Source organism: Diabrotica undecimpunctata, chromosome 4, assembly GCF_040954645.1.
Source record: "Diabrotica undecimpunctata isolate CICGRU chromosome 4, icDiaUnde3, whole genome shotgun sequence".
Taxonomy (NCBI): Eukaryota; Metazoa; Arthropoda; class Insecta; order Coleoptera; family Chrysomelidae; genus Diabrotica; species Diabrotica undecimpunctata.
In genome coordinates, this window is record NC_092806.1 from 75672895 (window position 1) to 75697161 (window position 24267).

General features: G+C 34.8%; 1 protein-coding gene across 1 annotated transcript in view; it reads left to right on the forward strand.

The window, feature by feature from the left end:
• Ttc26 (tetratricopeptide repeat domain 26) overlaps positions 1–24267 on the forward strand; it is a 139427-nt gene that overhangs the window by 15948 nt on the left and 99212 nt on the right. The gene's annotated exons all lie outside the window — the stretch shown is intronic.

The window sequence follows — 24267 nt, forward strand, 5'->3', positions numbered from 1 at the left end:
TATTTACTATATACAAAATTATCTCCGATTTTTTATAAGTAATCCTTTTAATAAAAATTTATTTTTTGGGTGGATTAGCTCTACAAAGCGATTAAAGTTTCCCTAGTAATTGTATTTTTAAGTAAATTTAAATTTAACATATTTTGTGAGGTTAGAGATGACTTCGATGTGTTCCACATATAATACCGATATTATACAAGAAAATAAAAGTGTTTCTTGCGACAGTTGTATGCTGATATTCCACCCCACTGATAAATGCTTGGGCCTCTCTGCAAGTGAAGTTCGAGCAGTCAGTGATGGGAAAATAAACACTAACATGCTAAACGGAAACAACACAATTGACGTTTTGAGTGAAATGCAGGATCGTGCTACGAGATCCAATAATATTATTATGTTTAATGTAGCTGAATCACAATCAAAGGATGTCACAGAGCGCATAAATCATAATAACTTTATGATCACAGCTACTTTGCAAAAAATGTCTATTAACACAACGGACTTCAAATCGGTACGTGTGGGAAAAAGCAGCCCCAGGCTGCCAAAACTGATTTTTTCAGATAAGAAGTTTGTTGGTGAGTGTTTGAAACGCCAAAGATCTCTAGGTAATAATATTAGGATTAATGTAGATCTACAACACTGCAACAAAAAACACTAAGAGTAGTACAAAATGAGCTGAAAACTAGAAGAGAAAATGGTGAGACAGATCTGGTTATTCGACAAATAAATGGGATTCATAAAATCATAAAAACAACCAAATACCCACTCTCACAATGGTAACCACAGACATCCCAATGGGGAAAATTCTAAAAGTGCATAGAATAGCGTCCCATTGCATATTTTCATAATATTGGAGGATTACGTACAAGATTTCGGCAGTTAGAGATGTCAGTATTAAATTGCTCATATAATATTATAGTTATTATTAAATCATGGTTGAGTGACGAGTTTTTAGAACATGAAATCACATTTCGTGGTTATAATATGTATCGTTATGACAGGATCATGGCAACAAGTTCTAAAAAGCGGGGTGGAGGAGTAATTATTGCAATAGCTGATATATTTAGGTCAAAACTCATTCGTAGATTAACTTTCTCCGACCAATTCCAAAAATTTCTCTGTTAGACAAGAATTCAAAAGGTCGGTTTTTACCTACCTCTGTATAGAAATATCGAAGTTGCCCCCGCCGCTCGAAAATTCCTTGTAATAGTCAAATATTGAAAATTGGAATTTTAAGTCAGTACAATATTGTACCCCAGCTTAGCTGGTCGCTCGCATATTAGTTAGTTTTCAGTTTCGAATTCGATATAATTCGACGCATTTTTGGTTTAAGAGTTTTTAGACTATCGCGTAGTCAGTATCTAATTGTATCCCAGCTGAGCTGGTCGTTTCTTGTTTTTAGAGTTTTATCTCGCGCATTGTAGTTATCGTTACATAGCTTAGAGTTAAAAGCTGAACGCTGATTAGTTATCAAGTTTATTCATATATAAGAAAACGTCCTTAGTGGAAGTGATAGTTAGTAGTAATATTTAATCTGTACCAGTGCTTGTGTTTGTAGTGTGTCGTGGACCAGCGTATAGATTGTGATCGGGACTATTTCAATAAAGAACTTGCGCTAAAACTTTGGCTAGATAATAACTTAGTTGTAGTAACATTCAATTATTAAATTACGTATTGTTTCAACTGCTTGTGTTCTTATTTCCCATGCCAGTGGGTGGTCTTTCGGATTGGAAGTAATTACAAGACTTAGTACGCTCTAAATGGTAGCAAATTCGCCATCCTAATTTGTTGAACAAATGTCCGTTTAATTCTACCAGCAAGGTTAGCAGCCTACCAATCGTAAAAAAGAATACTGCTCAAAGAAACAATGTACAACCTCGGTATCTGATTGATACTATGAAGGCGACCACTGCAGGAAATAAGGATCAACGATAAATATCCAAAACTCAGATGAGATTTACTACTTGGAATATCAGATCGCTCAACTCATGATACCAAGAAATAAGCCAAGTGATGAAAGAGAAAGAAATAGGTATTTGTGCTGTACAGGAAACAAAAAAGAAAGGAGAAGGACAATCAAAATTAGGCGAATTCATATTAATCTACAGTGGAATAGCAAAAGAAAACAGGGCCAAAGAAGGTGAAGCCTTACTAATTCACCAAAGGTACCAAAATCACATCAAAGAGTATCAATAGATATCAGAAAGGATTGTAACAGCAAAAATAAGAATGGAGAAGGAAGACCTGAACATCATCCAAGTATATGGTCCAGACAATAACAAGCCTCAAACAACAAGGGTTGACCAATTACAACAAGCAGTAGATCAAATCAGAGGGTGGATGACAATATGGGAGATTTTAACGCTCGAATAAGCAATCAAGTAATCCCCGAAACTACGCAAAAATATAACGAGAATGTTAAAAACGAAAATGGAGAACTCATGAACAACTTAGAATAACGAACTTAGAAATAAACAACACATCTTTTAACAACAAAGACCGACACAAATATACATTTAATAACTCCTGTGGACAAATATCTATGATATATTATGTTATAAGCAACAGAGATATACATCCATCGAAAATAATCGACGTAAGATGCCTCAACTCAGGAGAGGTAGGTAGCGACCATAGCCTAGTATTATGTAAAATTGGAATCATCCTGAAATACTTCACACCCAAGAGGGCGGCGCCACCACAAACCAAACACTAAATACGCAATCCACGGAATACTTATAACAGAAAAAGAATATCAGAGAAAATCGCTGGGAATAAAATATTAGAAAACAATAATATCGAGGAAAGCTGGGAAAAACTCAAAAATAACATAATTAACGCAGCAACAGAATCACTTGCAGAAATTAACGAACACTAACATATCAAAAAAGAAAACACCATGGTTTAGAGAGGAAGTGAAGGCAAAATGTAAAGAAAAGAAGAAGGCCTTTATATAATACAGAACACAACAAACACAACAGGCATATAACCACTATAAACGAATCAGAAATGCAACGAATACTTTAGTTAGACAAATAAAAAGGAACACTGGCAGAGTTTCTCAAAACAGATGGAACACGAATTCTGCCGAACACAAAAAGAAATATGGAGAATGATGAGAAGACAAAGAAAAGAGATCTTCGTCTTCTTCTTCTTTTTATGTACATAAAAGGACAGAGCATAAGTACAGATATACGACGTAAATGCAAGGTGGAGAACATCAAGAACTGGGTAAGAAATAGAAGAGTAGAATGTAACAATCATATAAGCCGAATGACAACAAATAGTAGTAAAGACGGCAAGAGACGGTTTATCAATAGGAAGATAATCAGTAAGAAGACCACGAAAACGATAGAATGAGAACTTACTGGAGACACATTGAAAAACAGCCAAAGTCATATCTACATAAAAAGAAGAAGAAGAAGATTGTTGTAAGTATTTGGTATTGTTAATATCTGCTGTAAACGTTTGTATGTATGTAGAGTGTTCCTGTTTAGTGAACGTGTTGCGTGTGTTGCATATGTGTTGTGTATGATAAAGGATGATGTGTATACAGTATTACTTATTCCGCTATTGTTGGTATATTTTTTTTAGTGATTTTTATTTTTAGTATTGGCAACCAAAGCCTGCTACATTCTGCTGATGGATTTGTTACACATTTTTCTTTATTGAGTAGGATGAGGGGTGCTTCTTTTATTTTCCTATTTTAAAATTTAAGGATTAATCACAGATTAACCTTACACGAAACTAATAAAGAACCCAACCAAATCACTGAAAAACAAAATATACAAAACTCTACACAAATTCAAGGAATACCTGACAGACTAGCAAAGATGAACATTAACACCTCACTACAGTAGGACTCCACATTTATATGGGGTTCCAAAAATTCAAAAGAAAACATACCCGTTAGACCAATCTGCAGTAGCATGGGTTCTACTTGCATCAAATTGTCCATAAATTATAATAAACATAGCTTAATGCCTTTATTTTGGATGTGAAATCAACACTACTATGGGACTATGTGACTATGAAAATCAACAAATTAAAAAATAGAGACCTAATTCTGAATGACCAACTTGAGACAAACAGTTCTCCCCTCCTCAACTAATTCAGTTAAAAACTATAAAGTGTAAACACATACCAAAAATAGATCACTTGAGAAAGGCAATCTACCGAAACAGCTGTGGTGATAAGAGTTTATAATAAATTTATAATAAAGTTTTGAAAACAAAAGTTATCCATCACTTGATTAAATGAGTAGGTACTTACCACTGATAGAGAAGTACCAGAAACATTTGAATTCCAGTCAGCAGATGAAGTAAGAATAAGAAAAATCGATTAAACTTTGATGAAAAAACTGTAGACAAAGTTTCTAGAAATATCGATGAAAAACTTGAAGAAGTTTCTTGAAAAACTCATGAAAAACTAAAAGAAGCTTCTAGGACTATCGACGAGAGATTTAAAAGATACCAGAAATAGTACAATTGATCGAGATCAATGAACAGTTCTTTTCTAACCTAAACTATTACAGTTGACATTATAAAAACTTTGGTTTCATTCAGTAATAGTAGTAGGTATTAACTTACAGCAATATTTACACTTTACATAGGTATATTAAGCTTACACAAAGCTCTGATTTTACACTATTTTCCCTTTACTCATTTAAGGGGTTTTATTCTGTTCAACATTCTTTCTATATCAGGTTTTTCTTGGAGTTGGATGACCTCGAGATTCATATGTTAAAGTAGATTTTCAAGTTTTCTAATCCATTTAGGATTAAATGGAATCTTCTTAAACACAAGGGTAGCTAAGTTATCAAGTTTCTTACGAAGGTTCACCTAATTCGTCATCAACAATAAATCTCCTGATTTATTGTTGCTTCATATAGAGATCGCTACTAGTGAACTTAGGTATGCTATGTTGCTATACCTCATAGGTGAAACTTCAAAACACGGTTAGAACAATGGTGGAGCTCGAACTAAAAAGAAATGCAATCGTCTAATATTGGAAACCTTTGTGTGGAAGTGATTTTAAATACTCTAGTGATGATAGTAGAGGACAAATAATAGTTCTGACCGCACCGTTCGTATACCCCCTACCACCGACCCATCCACCATTGGTATACCTTGCTCCAATGGTTAAGTAAGGGGTAAGAGTTCTGGCCGCACAATACAACCACTACCAGAAGGAATGAGAATTCTGGCTGCACAACCCCCTACCCATTCGCATACCCCCTACCACCGACCCATCCACCATTGGTATATCTTGCTCCAATGGTTAAGTAAGGGGTGAGAGTTCTGGCCGCACAATCCCACCACTACCAGAAGGAATGAGAATTCTGGCTACACAACCCCCTACCCGTTCGTATACCCACTACCGCTGACCCCCACCCCTTCGTATACCTCCACGACTGACGGGGTTAATGAATGGTCAAGGTGTCACGGTCAAGGGGTCACGGTCAAGAGGTCAATGACCGGTCAAAAGGTCAATAAACGAACAAGAGTTTAAAGACTGGTAAAAGGTGATGAAAGTTAAAACAGGTTCTGAACAATTTAGTTTAAACAGAGGCAACGTCCGAATGAGAGTGAAAGATTTTTTAGTATTCAAAAATAAAATACATTGAATACTCACTTCATATTGGTGAATTATAAACGGCTAAATAAAACAAATATTAATAATACAGAAATACCTTTAATAAATACATTATGCCGCTGGTACAATACTAGATACAATTTCAAATAACTATATTTTATGTAATACATTTATAACATTTTTTTTTTATTAACATTTAAGATTTTTACAATCTGTTTTGCAGTGAAAACAATAAGTAAAATTTTTTGTCTTTACATGACAGAGAGATGTAAGGTCCAGTGACCAAATCATCACGACACAAATTGGCTTTTTACCGGTAGGATGCGCACATACACTGATACGCGAGCACTAAAAGCGGCACTGATCACAATGGCTGGGTGTTGTTGAAGGCGTAACTCCCACTGCTGTAGGCTCTGTCAGGATAGGTGAGGTAGGTCCAAGGGGTCATGTCGCTTCAATCTCTTCGCTTGTTGGTTGTTGAGAAGATTGTGTGCCAGGGTATTAGGATGCGCCCGCAACCTGTTTTGATATTGTTCAGAAGTTTTTTTGCACTCTTCAGAGACTGTTAGTACCTGAAGATCTCTATGTATTGCATCATTCTGGATATACCAAGGTGCATTAGCGATTGTTCTCAGAGTTTTGGATTGGAATCTTTGTATTATCATAATATTAGATTTGCTAGCTGAACCACAGAGCTGTGAGCCATATGTCCAAATGGGTTTTATTATTGTATTGTATATCAGTAGCTTGTTGTCAATCGATAGGTGAGAGTTTTTTCCCAACATCCAGTAAAGTTTTCTGTATAAAATTCCCAATTGAAGCCTTTTCGTCCATATATGTTTGGTCCAAGTTAGACGTTTGTCAAGGTGAATACCTAAGTATTTTACGTCATGCTTTTGGGGCAAAGGGTGTCGATTTAGGTTAACTTGTGGACATGTACCTCTTCTTAGAGTGAATGTAATTTGTGTAGATTTTGAGGGGTTTACTCTAATTCTCCAGAGTTTAAGCCATTCATTTGTTTTGTTCAGATGTAGTTGCAGTGTCTCTGATGCTATTATTAGGTTGCTATGAGAGGCCAATAAAGCAGTATCATCTGCGAATGTTGCAAGCGTTAGGTTATTGCTTATTGGCAAGTCAGCCGTATATATCAGGTACAGAATCGGTCTGAGCACACTACCCTGAGGTACACCAGATAGGATGGGGTAGAGTTTTGTATAGGCTTCACTATATTTTACCAGATATCTCCTTTCTGTAAGGTATGATTGAAGCAGTTTAAAGTAAGGGTAAGGTAAATTTTTCTTTAATTTGTACAGAAGTCCTGTATGCCACACCTTGTCAAAAGCTTGAGAGGCGTCTAGAAAGGCTGCAGTACAATATTGCTTGTTCTCGAGACTACTTCTTATTGTTGTGTATAGTCTGTGAACTTGTTCTATTGTACCATGTTGGTTACGAAAACCGAATTGATGGTCAGGTATGAGACACTTTTCGTCCAATATTGGTTTGATTTTTCGTAGTAGAAGTTTTTCGAAGACCTTAGAGATGACTGGGAGTAGACTAATCGGTCGGTATGAGTTGACATCTTTTGGATCTTTACCAGGTTTTTGAATGAGTATAATCTGTGCCACTTTCCATTGCAGAGGGAAGTAATGCAGACTAAGCATGGCATTGAAGATCATAGTGATTATTCTGTAACATTCATTGGTTAGTTCCTGGAGGATCTTACCCGTTATGAGGTCGAATCCCGGAGCCTTATTGGGTTGTATCTCATTCTTTATTATCTGTTTTACTTCTTTAATATTAAACTTGGTGATTGGTAGATCCATTTGATATGGAGCCTCAAGAAAAGAATTAAATGGTTCTTCTTGTTCTAATGGCACTACTCTGTTAAATGGACTAAATACTGTAGAAAGATTTTCAGCGAATGTCTCAGATTTTTCTGTGTCTGTTCTTGCCCATTTACCTTTGATATTTTTTAGAGGAGGTATGGCGTCTTGTGGACCTTTTACCTTTCTCGTCGCCTTCCATAGAGAATAATTGGTGTCTTTGGACGGAGTCAAATTTTCTAAGTAATTTTGGATCCCCCTGTTTTTCTCTTCTTTTAATAGATTTTTGAGTCTTCTGGTAATTCTGTTTAAATTTTGTTTGTCAATAGGAGCGTGTGTGTTTTGCCACTTTTTCCTAAGTTTTCTTTTCTCATCGATCAGGTTTTTTGCACTTTGCGAACAGTTTATGCTTTCCTTCCATGTTGTTTGTTCAGGAGTAGAAATCCAACCTGCCTTTTGTATGGAGGTAGTAAGTTGTTGTACCGCATTTTCAATTTGTAATTCTGTTTTAAGTGGCAAGTTCGTTGGTATTTGTTCTGCTAGTGCGCTTCGGAATATTTTCCAATTTGTTTGATTATTGGTTAGGACTGGAGGCTTATTTCTGAGTATGATTTTGAAGTCTAGGTCAATTAGAATGGGAGAATGGTCTGAAGAGAGGTCCCAGCATGATTCTATTGCTAAATAGTTAAGAGAGATACCTTTAATCACACAGAAGTCTAAGAGATCTGGTGTTTTATTTGGATCTGTAGGCCAATAAGTTGGTTCTCCTGTAGATATGTATTGTAGGTTGTTTCCTGTTATTGACTTCAGCAGTTGTCTACCCCTTGTTGTAATTACCCTAGAGCCCCAGTGATGATGTTTACAGTTAAAGTCTCCTCCTGCTATGAATTTGTGTCCAAGTGAACTGAAATAGGTGCTAAAGTTGTTTTCGTTGATTGGTTGACCAGGAGGACAGTAGACCGCAGATAAGGTAAGGTTGCCTAGCCAGTCTTCGATGACAATACTAGTTGATTGCAGGTACTTTTCACTGAGCTTATTTAACTCATGGTGTTTTATATTAGATTTGATAATAATAGCTGTGCCACCGTGTGCCTTGTCATTTGGATGTTTTGTGTAGTGGACAATGTATTTTGGAATTTTGATATAGTTTTTGTCTGTTAGATGAGCTTCTGATACAAGCATAACATCAATTTTCTTCTCGTCGAGGAAAATTTTTATTTCTTGGATGTGGTTCGTTAGGCCATTTGAGTTCCAGACGGCTATTTTAAGTCTGTGTTGCATTAGTGCATTTTGGAAATCATAGTCATAAGAAGATTAAGCATAGTGTCCATTCTCTCTACTAGTTTTGTCATCAGGTTTTCAAGGTTGGCAATTTTCGTTGAATGGTTTGAGCCGACATTAGTTTGTTGATTTGTGATTTCATCCGCTTGACTATTTCCTGAAGTTTTTTGAGCGTAAGAAACACCAGGGGTTACTCTTTGACTATTGGTTTCATGGGTGTCTGTTCTGTGGGTCTCTTGATTCTTTCTGAGTTGGGGGAATTTTTCTTTTTGTATTTGTTTGTATACGCTGCAGCCCTTATAGTTGGCCGGATGGTTTCCCATACAAAGTACACATTTTACGTTATTGCTGCGTTCTTTTCGTGGACAGTGTAAAGTAAGATGATTACTTGCACACTTTACGCATCTTGGAGGCATATGGCAAAATTTTTGTGTGTGACCGTAGCGTTGACATTTGGTACATTGGGGAACCTGACGTTTGGGATATGGTGGTTCGAAGGACACAATCATGTTCTGGAGTGCTCTCACATCATATATGTCTTTATTATTTGGCTTGGTTTTTAATTCTATATAAAAGAGCGGAAGCGCTATTTTGGATCCATTCTTATATATATATTAGCTATGTTGGTTACTTCGTGTCCCATTAATCCTAGCTCATGTACTAAAGCGTCTTTATCTGCTGTCTGATGCATATTACGAAGCACAACTCGGAATGTTCTTTCTTCCTTTGTTTGGTAGGTGTAATAATGTGTATTTTTCTCATCGAGTGCTTTGGTTATGTTTCGGTAATATTCAGAAGTTGAGGGCTGGATCTTTACTTGGTTGTTATAGAGACATTTGATGGAATATCCCAGAGGGGATATTGTTTCTAACAATTGTCGAAGAGGTTGTATATCACCTACATCTGAAACAAATATGGGTGGGGGTTGAATACTTTCTTTAACTGCATCAGTTCTGGTTTGATTGGTCTCATCAGGTACTTCATCTAAGCTAGCAAATCTATTAGACGTTGGTGTGGGTGCTTTGAGCCAGTAATCGCTCATTATTGTTTGTTTTAGTTGTTTATCACCTCCAGGGCTGTCATTTCTTGCTCGTTTGTGGGCTTGAACAGTTTTCCATTCTTGATCTTGGTTTTCTTGGCTACCTTGTGGATTAGCGATGTATATTTGTGACGGTAGATAAGAAGAAGAAGAAGAAGCATGATTAGAAAGAAAAGAGTTACCTGGTTGTTCATGTTGATTCTCAGTTGACTCTGTCTCTTGGAGTACTATATTGGTTGAGCAATTTTCATTCCTTTGTTGTTCGCTAGACAAGGTTCTGTTGCTCGATGGTTGTTGCATGGTAGTTATTTGCAGATTAGCAGCGTGTTTTTCTGAAGTTGAACTTCTCAGCGGAGATTTGCTCACTTTGTTTGAATTTAAGAACGGATTGTCTATGTCCATCCTGTATCACGATTAAATATTTTATACATCACGAACAATTATTTATGATACGCCTATGACTTTTATTTATTTATACATTTATATACACATAAATACATTTATAACATTGGTATTTGTATGGTAGGTAATTGCTGAAGTAGAACAGTGTTTCCAACAAGGTAACTTTATTTGGATGGCTTCATTACACCGAATATGTCTTGGAAGTTCATTCCATTTATCCAATAGATCAAACCCATCAACATGATCCAGAAGGGTTCTATCTCCTGTTTGTTAAATAAACAAAAATCTTTACGGCGAAGATAATGACCTGTTATTACTTGCTGTTATAAAGGATTGTGTTCAACAAGATTTGAAATACAAATATAGCAGTCGTTGATGGAAGGAGGATACATCATTCCATCACAGGTGGAAGGCCACTGATTATAACAGCGAGTAATTTTCGATCGAATATGCGGATTATTTTTCACATCATCCGACAGTTTATGTTCAATATCTCTTAAGTCTGATGCTTTTATATACTGAAGATACTGTAATGGAAAATAACGTAATTCTTCGGAAGAAAATGCACTCAATGGAAGAGCAGGAAAGTGTTTACTGTAACAAGTCATAACAAATACTATTAAATTTCATGTAAAACATTTAACCACTACAAGAATAACTGGCTATACCTCCCACTAATAGATACCTCTCACTCACAGATACCTCCCACACTCAGATACCACTCACAGATATTTTCCATTTACTTACTAGACACAGAAGGTAAAAGGCTGACCTGTCTATCAAGTCAGTAAAAATGTTTCAGTACAATTTTAATGGTAACACACCAATTCAAAAATACAAGGTAGAGAATAAAAAAGATGTAGATTAATAGGAGAAAGAAGTTTTCAGTTACACAGATCGAAAAGCAAAGTTGTATCTATTGGGTTAAAGTACGGTGCTGGATGTATACCAGTGATATCAATATATGGAAATCAAGGACAACGAGCAGTATTCACCGAAGAAGATTGGAAAGATTTTTTATACTACCAAGGAGTGATTACAAATTATCTGTACAACACGGTGGAAAGCAGTGTATCTATAAAAAGAAGAAACTATAGTATAGAATTTGAAAAGGTACAGGAAGCGACAGTAATAAAGATATCACAAAGTAACTCCTACATATATTTAGGATATGAAATGATCTGTAAATTATGGGGGTGTTACCGCTTATATAACATCATACTCACCATTTAAAACAAGAAAATTTCTAGGAATATTTAAAGAGTTTATATTCGCGACTACGGAACAACACACGTGATTTCTATAAAAACGTGTTAAGAACCATCAACACAAACACTCAAGTTTGCTTTGAAAATATAAGTAATATTTTGGAATTGGTGTACGTGTATCCAGAAGCATTAAAAGATGTCTACATAAACTGGGAAAAGAGTATCCAACCATTCGATTATCTCTCCTTTTTTCCATGCCATTGTTGGCATTTTTTCTGCTAGTCTTGAATGGTAACTAGCATTATCCATGACTATGACAGAATTTGTTGGAATTAAATCCAACATTTGCTCAAAATATTCTTCAAAAACGTCAGCAGTCATAATCTTTGGTTGATTTTGAGGCAAAACTTAATAATGCACCATTGACAAAACCGTATTCGTTTCCAATATGGGTTATTATGAGTCTGCGTCCTTTTCCAACGGGAATATTGTTTATTCCAGTAGATACACCTTCGATGAATGTCTCGTCCAAATAAAAAATTGTTTTCCCTTCTTCTCGGTACTTTTTAATAGTTCTTAGATAATCTCGTCTCCAACGTACAATGTAATCTTTTTCAATTAAAACTGATTTTCTTCTATTCTTTTGCCAACGAAATCCCATCTCTCTCAATAGTTCCCATAATTTCTTGTTGCTTATGATTGGTAACTCTTCGTTTTCTCTAATTAATGTTTGGATTTTGTCCAATGTTGGAAATTCTTTGTTAAAAAAAATGAGTGGACGCTGCGTCTTATCATGTTTTTATGTATTTCTTCAATTTCCAAGGGTTTACTCCCTCCACTCTTCTTGGGAGATGAAACAGTTCCTCCTTTTCTTTCTTTTAGGAATCTATAAATTGTTGCTTCTCCAACCCCTGTAGGTAAGACATGAACAATGTACATCTACAAACTAAATGGAAGATGCAAACAATTTCTAATTTGTAATGCTTTTTCTAATTTTATGCTGTAATGTGGCATAAAAACTACTTAAACTATCATTAGTGAAGCCTTATCAGTAATTCCAGGTAATCGTTCAAAGAAGGTATTCTTTTTGTGTCAGGCGATAATTTGTATAGAAAACAATAATCACCTTTAAATTACTGTTTACATTAATTTATTTCGAGAAACATTGAATTCTCTCGTTAATCACCCATGTATAATTAACAATAATCGTGTGGCATATATACCGACGTTTTTTATGCACAAAAAAGGTATAGTGAGATTAGTGGACACTTATTTTACAGAAGATTTTTTAAAAGATAATGAATTGTTGACGGCATCTTAAAATATTAATTTTTTTTATTTATTTCAAAACAAGTATAGGGTGACGCCTATGGTTTTTTGACCTGTTGAGGATTTGCATACATAATGTGCTATCAATATGATGGAAAAGGACTATAGCTCATAAAAATATTGAGCTACCAATTAAATTTCATCATCATCACTGGCTCGACAACCCTTTTTGGGTCTTGGCCTGTTCCAGGATTCTTCTCTGGCTTTATTATTCTTGGCCTTATTTCTGCTTTTTTACTTACCTGCATATATTTTGTTTTGGTCTGATTGATTTTAAGACCACTATTTTGTGCAGCTCGTTCTATTTGGTTGTATGCCTCTATCATTTCTCTTCTTGATCTTGCGATTATGTCAACATCATCTGCAAATGCTAGTATTTGCACGCTTTTATTAATGATTGTTCCTCATGTATTGACTGTTGTGTCCCTCAGTATTTTCTCGAGTACGATGTTGAACAAGATGCATGATAGAGCGTCTCCCTGGCGTAGTCTCTTTTTGACATCTATTGTTTCCGCTAATTCATTTTGTATCCGGATTCTACTTTCTAGTTTTAGAGATACTTTTATCAGTTCTATTAGTTGTGTTCGTATATTAAATTCTTTCATTGCTTTTATTAAGAATTCTTGGTTTATATTGTCATATGCGCTTTCAAAGTCTATGAAGAGATGATGTGTGTCGATGTTATATTCACTTGTTTTTTCGAGGATCTGTCGCAGAACAAATATCTGGTCTATTGTTGACTTCTGTCTACAGAAGCCACTTTGGTATTTGCCAACTATTTTTTCAGCGTGTGGTCTAAGTCTTTCATAAATGACGTTGGACATTATTTTGTATGCTGCATTCAGCAGCGTGATTCCACGGTAGTTTCCACATTCTAACTGATTTCCTTTTTTATGTAATGGTACAATAATACGGCTATTCCACTCCGCTGGTAGCTGTTTATTCTTCCATATCTTTGTTACCAATTCATGTATTTTTTTTTTGTATTGCGTCTCCTCCTTCCTTTAGTAACTCCGATGCTATTTGATCCGATCCCGGTGCTTTATTGTTCTTTAATTTGTCTACTGCTGCTCTAATCTCGGCTATTGTTGGTGGAGTCTTTTCTATGTTGTCTGGTTGGTCTAATGGTATGTCAGGGTTTGTCTCTTAATTAAATTTCGTTCGTGGCAAATGATTGAATATCCATTATTAAACACTACAACACGACATAAGTGGGTGCTAAAAACCAGTACTAACATTGAGACACCGAGACATATCATTATCGCATTTCAAAAAGGAAGAAAATAAAAAATTACTGAAGATATGAGCAAATTTGATCATAACTACCTCAAAAATATAAAGGTATTTTTGAATTCTGAAAGATATCCCTATAATGATTTACAAGTAGATTTTGACACCAACAAATTTGCTCAAATTTATGAAATGTTTGGAAGTTTTCAGACAAGTTATTATAATTTAAGTTTAAACCAACTGATATTTAACACACAAGATTTCAAAACTAAAACACCGCTCATACATATAGATTGCTCTAGACAAAAAGAAGTGATCCAAAATACGCCTTTAACATCTGATGTATCCGCATATTGTTTAATTTTACATAAGAACGAATTTACGTATAATCCAATAACAAAAATAGTAAAGCAGTAATAAAACGCATGCGTTATAACTGTATATTATTTATCCACAAGGAAACTAAGTTCCTGTAGCTGGCAGTATACCATGTATCACAAAAAATTTTAAGTAAAAATCCTTTATAAAAGTATATAAATTAAAGCCCGTTTGGGTTTTTAATTGTTTTAATTTATATACCTTTTATAAAGGATTTTTACTTATAATTTTTTGTATATTATTTATTAGTAATAATTAAAAACATTAGTTGAAGATGGAACGTTTACATGAAAACACAATAAACAACTTCATAGACAATTTAAAAGATCAACAATACGAAGCCTTTAAACAGGTTATACAAAAACTTCAACAATTAAAAATATGAAACTTGTTAATGGGATCCAAAGTTTTAAAATTGAGAATAATAAATTTATTTGTAAATAATTGAGGTGTTATTCAGGAGATATTACGATTTAAGCCAACTTGTTTTAATAAAATGTTGATACTAAGAAATATACAGGGTGTTAAAGTGGAAATTAAAAATTTTATTTTTCGCTATAACTTTTACGTTTGTAAATATTCTTCGACAAAAATTTACAATTGGATGCTTTTGAGTAGAATAAATTATAATTTTATACATACTTTAATGTAACTGATAGAAGGCGCCATATATGTCACATGTGTGACATAAATTTGCGCTTAACTTTTTTGCTCTTTAAGTGAGCTCTATTTGTGAATATACTTAAATACAACTTTTCTGAACGTTGAATTGGTCGTGGTAGTCATATTTCTTGGCAATGTGGTGAGATATTGATATAATTATTTAATTCATTAAAAATCACAAAAAAAACTTATTATTCATTACACAGTAAACACACAGGCAATTTAGTTCAGCATAATATTAGTTCGTTAGTAAATCACGATAGTCCATTTGTTCGAGATGTAATTATAGCTACTCGTAAGCTGTAACGTAATCATATAAATAAGTAATGCCATCGATAGGTTATTCCGTGTGTATATAAGTAACCATTGAACGCGATACATCACAGTTTAATACATTATTTAACCTCTGCGACAAATAAGATATAGTGCCACAATATACCATAAGATTTGGATATTTAGCCAAAAGAATATATTCATCCATTATACATTATAGCCTCCACGTAGCTCAGAATTCAATCCGCTTGATTTCGGTGTATGGGGCGCATTAAATCAACGTTTTTATTAGAATCCCATAAACATTCGCAACCAACTATGGGAAGAAATAAATACTGAAGCAGTTTCTTTAGAACCAATGATGCTATTCAATATGAGACGATCTTTTATGGAATATATTGACAAATAAATTAAAGAAAATGGTGGACATATCGAACACTTACTTTGATAAAAAGTCCTGTTATTTAGTTTAATTATTTCTTAATTTGGTTTGTAAACAAAATATTTTGATTATGACTTTAATTTAACATAAAACGTAAAATGTTTGATTTAAATCCTATTATTCTGTTATTTTGTCAAATCCTATTATTAATTATCCTGCTGATATATTTATTTTATTTAATATTTCGTTAACTATTAACTTTAGTTCAAGGTATTTTACACCAAAATTCAGAAGTTTTAATGTTTTTGTCTATTTTTCCTTCGTTACCTGGAGAAATTGTCTTAAATCAGAATTATGCAGCTGATTTGTAAAATGCGATTATCTCGAAAACTGTTGAGTTTTGAAGTTATTAATAAGTATACCGTTTTTTGTTAAAATATTGTATCTTTAATATTTTTTGCCACAAATACAGGTAACTTAAAGTGCAAAAAAGTTAAGTGCAAATTTATGCCACATATGTGGCATATGTGGCGCCTTGTATTAGCTATATCAAAGTGTGCATTAAATTATAATTTCTCATATTTAAAAGTACCCAGCTGTAAATGTTTATACATAAATGTTTACAAACATGAAAGTTATAGCGGAAAATAAAATTTTTAATTTACACCTTAACACCCTGTATCTTTCTTAATATCAACATTTTATTAAAGAAATGTGTATTTTAAAGTTTAAAATCTACAATTATTTAAGGACCACCCTGTATATATATATATATATATATATATATATATATATATATATATATATATATATATATATATATATATATATATATAAACCAGCTTTCCCATTACGAATGTTACCCACTGAAGGTTATACTCCATTACACGAATTTAAAAAAAAATATCAAAGAAATAACGGACAAAGCAAAAATTGTTTATGTAAAAGGATTGGAAAAAGTGAATTATATAAGATAGTATTCTTCCACACCTCTAATTGAAGTAGGTGAATTTCCACCACTACCAGTATCGGAAGCAAACTGTTTTTACCATTCTAAAAAAAATGTATTTGTGCCCTTTCAAATGTAATTTTTATATATGATCACTTTGTAATGACTTAAAATTTTAATAAAGTATATAATTTGTTTTTGAAGTATTGGAGAATGTACTGAAATAACATCATAAAATATACTTAGATTATTATTACTTAATTATTTAAAACCTTACTTTTCTTATAAAACTAATAAATAAAAAACAAAAAACTGGTTAGTTGTTAATTAAAAATACAATTTTAATTAATAATTTTGGAAAAATATGTTTAAATTTTCAAATTAGTCAGATTAGTTTTAAAATTATTATTTAACTCATTTAAAAAATATATGTCCGAGTTGATAATACAGTAGCATTAACTGTTGTTGTATTATTGAAATTTGTTAACTATTATCACATACATAACACTAATTGCACTATAAAAAAATGTTAATAATATTAACAAAAAAGACTGACCATAACATACAAAACCAATAAGACCTTGACAGGTTGCTCACATTTGTTATCCACGTTCATAGAATAAAAAGAACAAAACCAATAAGACTTTGATCGGTTGTTCGCATTCGATTCCAGTGTTCGTAGGATAAAAAGGAACATAATGGAAAGAGACAGGTGTGAATTGTGTTACAGTTAGAGAAATGATTAAGAGAATGATTGAAAATAAAGCAGGTTGGAGTAGCGACAGTAGCGTACACAACTATATTCGTGATGTGATCAAGAAAAAAGAAGAGGAAGAAAGACAGCTGGACCAACGATAAAGGTAAGAGGGAAATATGCTGGAAGTTGAAGCTAGAAAAATAGGTCAGACTGTATGAGTTAGACTGCGTAAGTCAGACTGTAGGGAAAGAGGAAACGCCCATCTGAGAGTGGTGCTGTACTAGGAGCGATGAGAGTCTTCTACGCGCTACCTGGAACGGGACAGGGAGTCTCCTTGCTGATGAATGGAATGTTGATGTGGATGAATGGAAAATGAATGAATGTAGGTCGGAAGTGATGCCGGAATTGCAGCGGTCTTTCCGCTTCTTATCGCTGGATGATAGAGGAGGGTCTGGTTTAGTTGGTAGGCGTTCGGCGTAGACTCGGCGACGAGAGAGCATTTTAAAGTACCTCGGGAACTATCGCCGGGAGTACGAAGAACGAATTCTGCACTAAGGTCAGTCAGGCAGCGTTTTGGACTGACATGTCTTTTGAAAATTCCAGACCCCCCACTATAAAAACGAAAAAAAAAGGTTGGGTTAGGTGAAAAATTTTAATAAAATGTTACCTTATGGTACTTTACTTTTTAAATCACCCATTTATGGTGATTTACTCAATCCCCTCATCGCAGAACGCCACCATCAGTATTTTTGTTGTACAAGTCTAAAGTCTAAATTAAAAACATCAGTATTGTAATTGTCACTAGTAATACCTCGTACATTTTATATTGTGATTATTGGTAGTGTTTTAAATTTTATTAGTAAAATTGTAATAACATATTGTTATAGACATTCTTACCTCGAGAATCCGATTTTTCAGCATTCTCCAGCAAAGTGTTGGTATTTCTCCTCATGAAAAGCCTCGAACATTTTTTGACTTTAAACAAATATGTTTTCTACCGCTTTTCGAAGAAGTTCGTTTTTTTTTTATATTCCCCTTCAACCTCTACTAGAGACGGTCTCGATGACGTTCCAGAGCCGTCACAATCCCCACTTTGAAATCATTACAAAATGCTATGTGACAAGCTTTCACGTTATTTGGAAAATTAAGAAAGCTTGCCACTACATTAGTTAATGACGGCTCTGTCTCGGAAATTAATTTTTTCTCCGAGACCTGCTCCTCCGAATGTTTCTTGGTTTTCATCTTGGATGTGGAAACATCAGGTGTCACTTCCTCTTCGGAGTCGGAGGCATGCAGGATCTCATCCTCGATCCATTTAAAGCGATATGATGTAGAAGCGACGCCTTCAGCTGGAGCATGCACCTCTTCCGCTATTAAAGTTTGCGATGGTGCTCTATTTTTCTGTATTTTTATAATTAAGCGCTCCATTTCGCTTTGGCGTCGCTCGCTGGAAGTAATTTTTTCAGCACTCACAAATACTACGCTTTCTTATGATGGTGCACGATTCCCCCTTTTCCCGTGGGACACTGCCTTCGCGCGTTTCCTAGATGGCAAGCTAGGACGGTTTTCATTTGCTATTTTCATTTTTGGACAACACGACTTAAATATCTGAGCGAACATTATAAACCGACTTTATATAAAACGAATCCAGCCCACAAAGAGGTAGGGAAAAACCAATTTTTCTTGAGAAGAACCCGTAAGAACAAACAAAGTTAAATGTCTGGTTACACATACGCAGACAACAAAAAAAGGGAACAACCGTTAAATTTTTTTCGTTTTTTCTTTAACCAATGTTTTATTGGTCTTGTACTTTTTTTGGTTTTGTTTTTGTTTTTTATTGGTTTTCTGCTTTTTGTCGGTTTCATACTTTTTATTGGTTTTGTTGTATTTTCGTTTTTTTTGTATTTTTTAATAAATAAAACTTAAAAAAAAAATAACGCATTAAGCAGTTAAGCTGTGACAACTGTTTTTTTCTTTAATTGTAAATAGCTTTTGTAATTGTTTATTTAACTATAAATTAGATCCCGCTCAATATGTAACAGCTTCATCACTTTGCTGGGACGCCATGTTGCGTGAAACTAATATTCAGCTTGAATTATTGACAGATATTGACATGCTTCATTTTTTTTTAAAAAAGGTATACGTGGAGGTTAATAATAGGTTAGTAATAATCAGTATTGTGAAAATTATGATTGTTTCAAACCTAATTCCTATGTTATTAATTTAGATGCAGCAAATCTTTATGGTTACGCTATGAGCCAATACCTTCCGCATGGTGATTTTCGGTGGTTAGATGGTGTAGAAATCAGTAATTTTGATTGTTTGTCAGTCGATGATGAATCTTCAAAGGGGTATGTCTTAGAAGTTGATTTAGCTTATCCTGAAACATTAGATGATCACCATAACGACTTACCGTTTTGTCCTGAAAATGTAGTTTCTGCTATTGGTAAAGATCCCAAGCTTGTATTAACGTTGTTACCGAAAAACAAATATATTATCTATTACAGAAATTTGAAATAGTGTGTTGTAAAAGGTTTAAAGGAATCTAAAATTAATCGAATTCTAGAATTTTCTCAATCACCGTGGTTAAAGCCTTGAATTGAACACAAATTTACGTAATTCTTCAGATATGAATTTGATAAAAGTGCATATAAGAATTATTACACCAACTCTATATACGGCAAAACTATGGAAAACGTTGACAAACGTGTTGATATAAAACTTTTATCCCACTGGGGAAACTTGCCTGGTAGCGTCGGTGAATTTTCACTTTATTTCAGTATTTTCTGGTAATTTAGTTGCTATTCAAATGAATATCATAAAAATTATTTACGACAAGCCGGTAAATGTTGGTTTTTCAATTTTAGAAATATCCAAAATTCGTATCTATAATTTTTTTTACAATTACATTAAAGTTAAATATGCAGATAATGCCACACTTTTGTATACCGACACTGTTTCTTTAATTTTCAACATTCAAACAGACAACGCGTACCACGATATCAAAGAAAATCTTCATTTATTTGATACATTCAATTACCCCGCCGATAATATCTTTAAAATACCAAAAACACCATCAGTGGTTGGTAAATTAAAGGCTGAGTTTAAAGGTGAACCAATTACAAATTTTTGTGACATTAAGTAATGTCACAATGTAAACCTTAAAAAAGCTAAGGGAATTTCCAAAAACGTTATAGATATATATATATATATATATATATATATATATATATATATATATATATATATATATATATATATATATATATATATATATATATATATATATATATATATATATATATAAGAGGTATGTTATACCCGGAACTATTAACACATTAGCGTGGGATCATTACAAAATACATACTGTTACGATAAATATACTGGCCTAACTTTTATGACTAATTATTCTGTTTTATTGTAGAAATTTCGGTGGAAGTCTAGATTCAAATTATGGTGAATTCTCCAACTAGATATTTCTCGATTTTTCGATGCAAGACAAAGCGATCTTTCGATGCTGTTCTAGTATATCAGGATTTCGTATATAAATACAACATTTTTATATGGAGGGCCAGTTAATACTCAAGACCCGCGCTCGCGAATTTTGTACGTACGGATATAATAAATTATTGTCAGATAAGTTAATATAAATAAAGAAATAAATTAAATCCGTAAGTGTTATAAATATTGAACCTTTTAATAAATTCACAACAAATGGTGTCAGAACAGTGGAATACTTAGATAAATTGCGAAAATAAATTACAAGTGAATATAAAATAAATTGTGAAAATGGCTACGATTTATGAGCTGACAGTGACTAATTTAAGAAGACATCTTGAAGACAGAGAATTAGCTTCTACCGGAAAAAAGGCTGAGTTAGTCCAACGACTAAAGAACGCTTTGCTAGAAGAAGGACTAGATCCAGAGACTTATATATTTGAAGATGCTGTCCTCTCGTCGATTTCGAAAGTTTCCTCTGATGTAGCCAAAGTTTCCGGCGACATCGCATCATTGGAGAACAAAGTTTCTGGCGATATTTCGAAAGTTTCTGGTGACATCGCATCATTAGAAAACAAAGTTTCTAACGAGATTTCGTCTCTGGAAAGTAAAGTTTCTGCTAACATCTCTAAAGTAACTTCTGAGATGTCTGCCCTCGACGATAGAATGTCTTCGCTAAAAAACCAAGTTGCTGCCGATATGTCGGCCTTCGAAGAAAAGATTAAAGAGATGGAAAGGAAGATGGAGGAAACAGGGACAGCAGAGAGAGGAAACAATCCAATTACAGTGGAGATAAAAGAAGACGAGACGAAATGTAAGTTGGAGACACGGCCGAAATTTGAAGGAAGTGGAGGTTCTATTCATGTTAAAGTCCCAACTTTCGACGGAAAATCATCATGGAACAACTACATGAAACAGTTCGAATCAGCCGCAAGAGCGAATGGATGGTCTGAAAAAGAAAAGGCTGTAAACCTGACTATCGCTCTTCGAGGAGATGCCTTAGATGTGCTTCAGACCATAGCCGTAGAGGAGACCGATGATTTCGAACAACTGAAGAAGAGGTTAAATATGCGATATGGCCACGAACATTTGGAGCATGTATATCAGTCACAGCTTAAAAATCGTAGACAGAAGAAAGATGAGGCTCTTCAAGAATATGAGGTAGATATTGCCAGATTAGTACGATATGCTTATCCAACAGCTCCCGAAGACATGATGGAAAAATTGGCCGTTCAAACGTTTATTGATGGTCTTCGTGATCATGAAATGCAGAGAACACTGCGATTAGCTCGTCACAAGACGCTGGTTGATGTCTTATCCGCCGCCCTCGAATACGAGTCAGCTACGCAGGCCTCTGGAGGATACAGTAAAGTTAGGACTGTAAAAGAGGAAGGAGATGAAGATAAACTTGACCAGCTCGTTAATATGATGAAAATTATTACATGCAAGAAAACGAAGACCATAAAATCAAGAAACTCACCATCAGGAAAACCAGAACGAGTTGGCTTTAGGGGAGCAGCTTCGACCCGGAACTTTTCCAAAGACCCTCTTATACTAATAGCTTCTTTGAAGTGTCGTGAAGATAGTGTATATGTAGATGGAGAAATAAATGGTAAAAGACATACGTTGTTGGTGGATACCGGAGCGACCAGAACCATTATACGTCCAACAGTTATAAACAGCCGAAAGAAACTGTTACCAACGAGGTTACGACTTCGGACCGCTACAGGTGAAAATGCCAACATTCATGGAGAAATCCAGGTACAATTGGGAATTGGGGCAGAAAAGTTTGTCCATACTGTTATAGTTGCTGACATCGAAGAGGATGTTATATTAGGAATGGACGTAATGAATATGCATGGATTCCAATTGGATTTTAAGAATAAGGTAATCAAAGTTGGCAACGAGGAGGTATTTCTCCATCCACATAATGACAACACTGTGCAAGCAGCCATTACAGAAGATACAGTCGTGCCTGCGAGAAGCGAAACGATCATAGTAGCGCGACTACAGGGAATTGTAGACGAAGGGAGACCTGTTATGATGGAGCCTTGGAACCACGACGATGAGGTTGGCCGTGGAATCATAATTGGAAAGGAATTGGTGACTTCGGCTAAAGAAATTCCTGTGAGACTTATCAATGTCAACGACTACCCAGTGACCCTAAAGAAAGAGACAAAAGTAGGAACTTGTGTACCTGTGACATCCATAATTCGTCAGGCGACAACATCTGATAATTCCAACGACAAATTCGACCAAATGGTTGCAGTTGCAGGACAGTCTCTAAATCAGATGGAGAAAAGGAAATTAAGGGAATTTCTTCGGCAGTATCGTGATATTTTCGTACCGAAAGGAGGAAAGACGGGAAGAACTACCGTTGTTAAGCATAAAATTGATACTGGTAATGCTAAGCCAATTCGTCAAACAGCTCGACGATTACCACAGGCGAAGAGAGCGGAAGCTGAAACGATTGTTCAGGAAATGAAGAAAGACGGGGTGATAGAACCTTCTACGAGTCCATGGGTCTCTCCGGTGGTCCTGGTTAAGAAGAAAGACGGAACGACGAGGTTCTGTGTGGATTACCGTTTGCTGAACAACGTTACCAAGAAAGATAGTTATCCTCTGCCTCGGATCGATGACACATTGGACACATTGGCTGGAAGTAAATTGTTTTCTACTTTAGATTTAAAGTCTGGATACTGGCAGGTAGAAATGGACCCAGTCGATAAAGAAAAGACAGCCTTCACCACAGGATCTGGATTGTGGCAATTCAACGTTATGCCATTTGGACTTTGTAATGCTCCTGCGACATTTGAGAGGCTTATGGAAAATGTGTTGAGAGGGTTATCTTGGAAAACATGCCTGGTTTATTTAGATGACATAATCGTCTTGGGGGAGACATTCGAAGATCATTTGAGGAATTTAGAAAACGTTTTTAATCGACTTAAAGCTGCCCAATTGATGCTAAACCCCAAGAAGTGCCAGCTATTTCAAGGTAAAGTCAATTATCTGGGTCATATAGTCAGTAAAGAAGGAGTGGCCGTGGATAAGGGAAAAATCGATTCCATTAAGGAATGGCCAAAACCAACTGACAAACATCAAGTGAGAAGTTTTCTTGGACTATGTACTTACTACCGGAGGTTTATTAAGAAGTTTGCAGATATCGCTAAGCCATTAACGCGACTTACAGAGGAAGCAAGAGAATACCGCTGGGATATAGACTGCCAAAATGCCTTTGAAACTTTGAAAAAGCATTTAATAACAGCACCAATTTTAGGGTATCCACTGCCAGAAGGAGAGTTCATCTTAGATACAGATGCAAGTAATGTGGGAATTGGAGGAGTGCTGTCTCAGATTCAAGGAGGACAGGAACGAGTCCTCGGATATTTTAGTAAAGTTCTTTCAAAACCTGAGCGGAATTATTGCGTCACGAGAAGAGAACTTCTGGCAGTAGTGAAATCAGTAGAGCACTTCTATCAATACCTCTATGGAAGAAAGTTTCTAATCCGAACCGACCATGCCG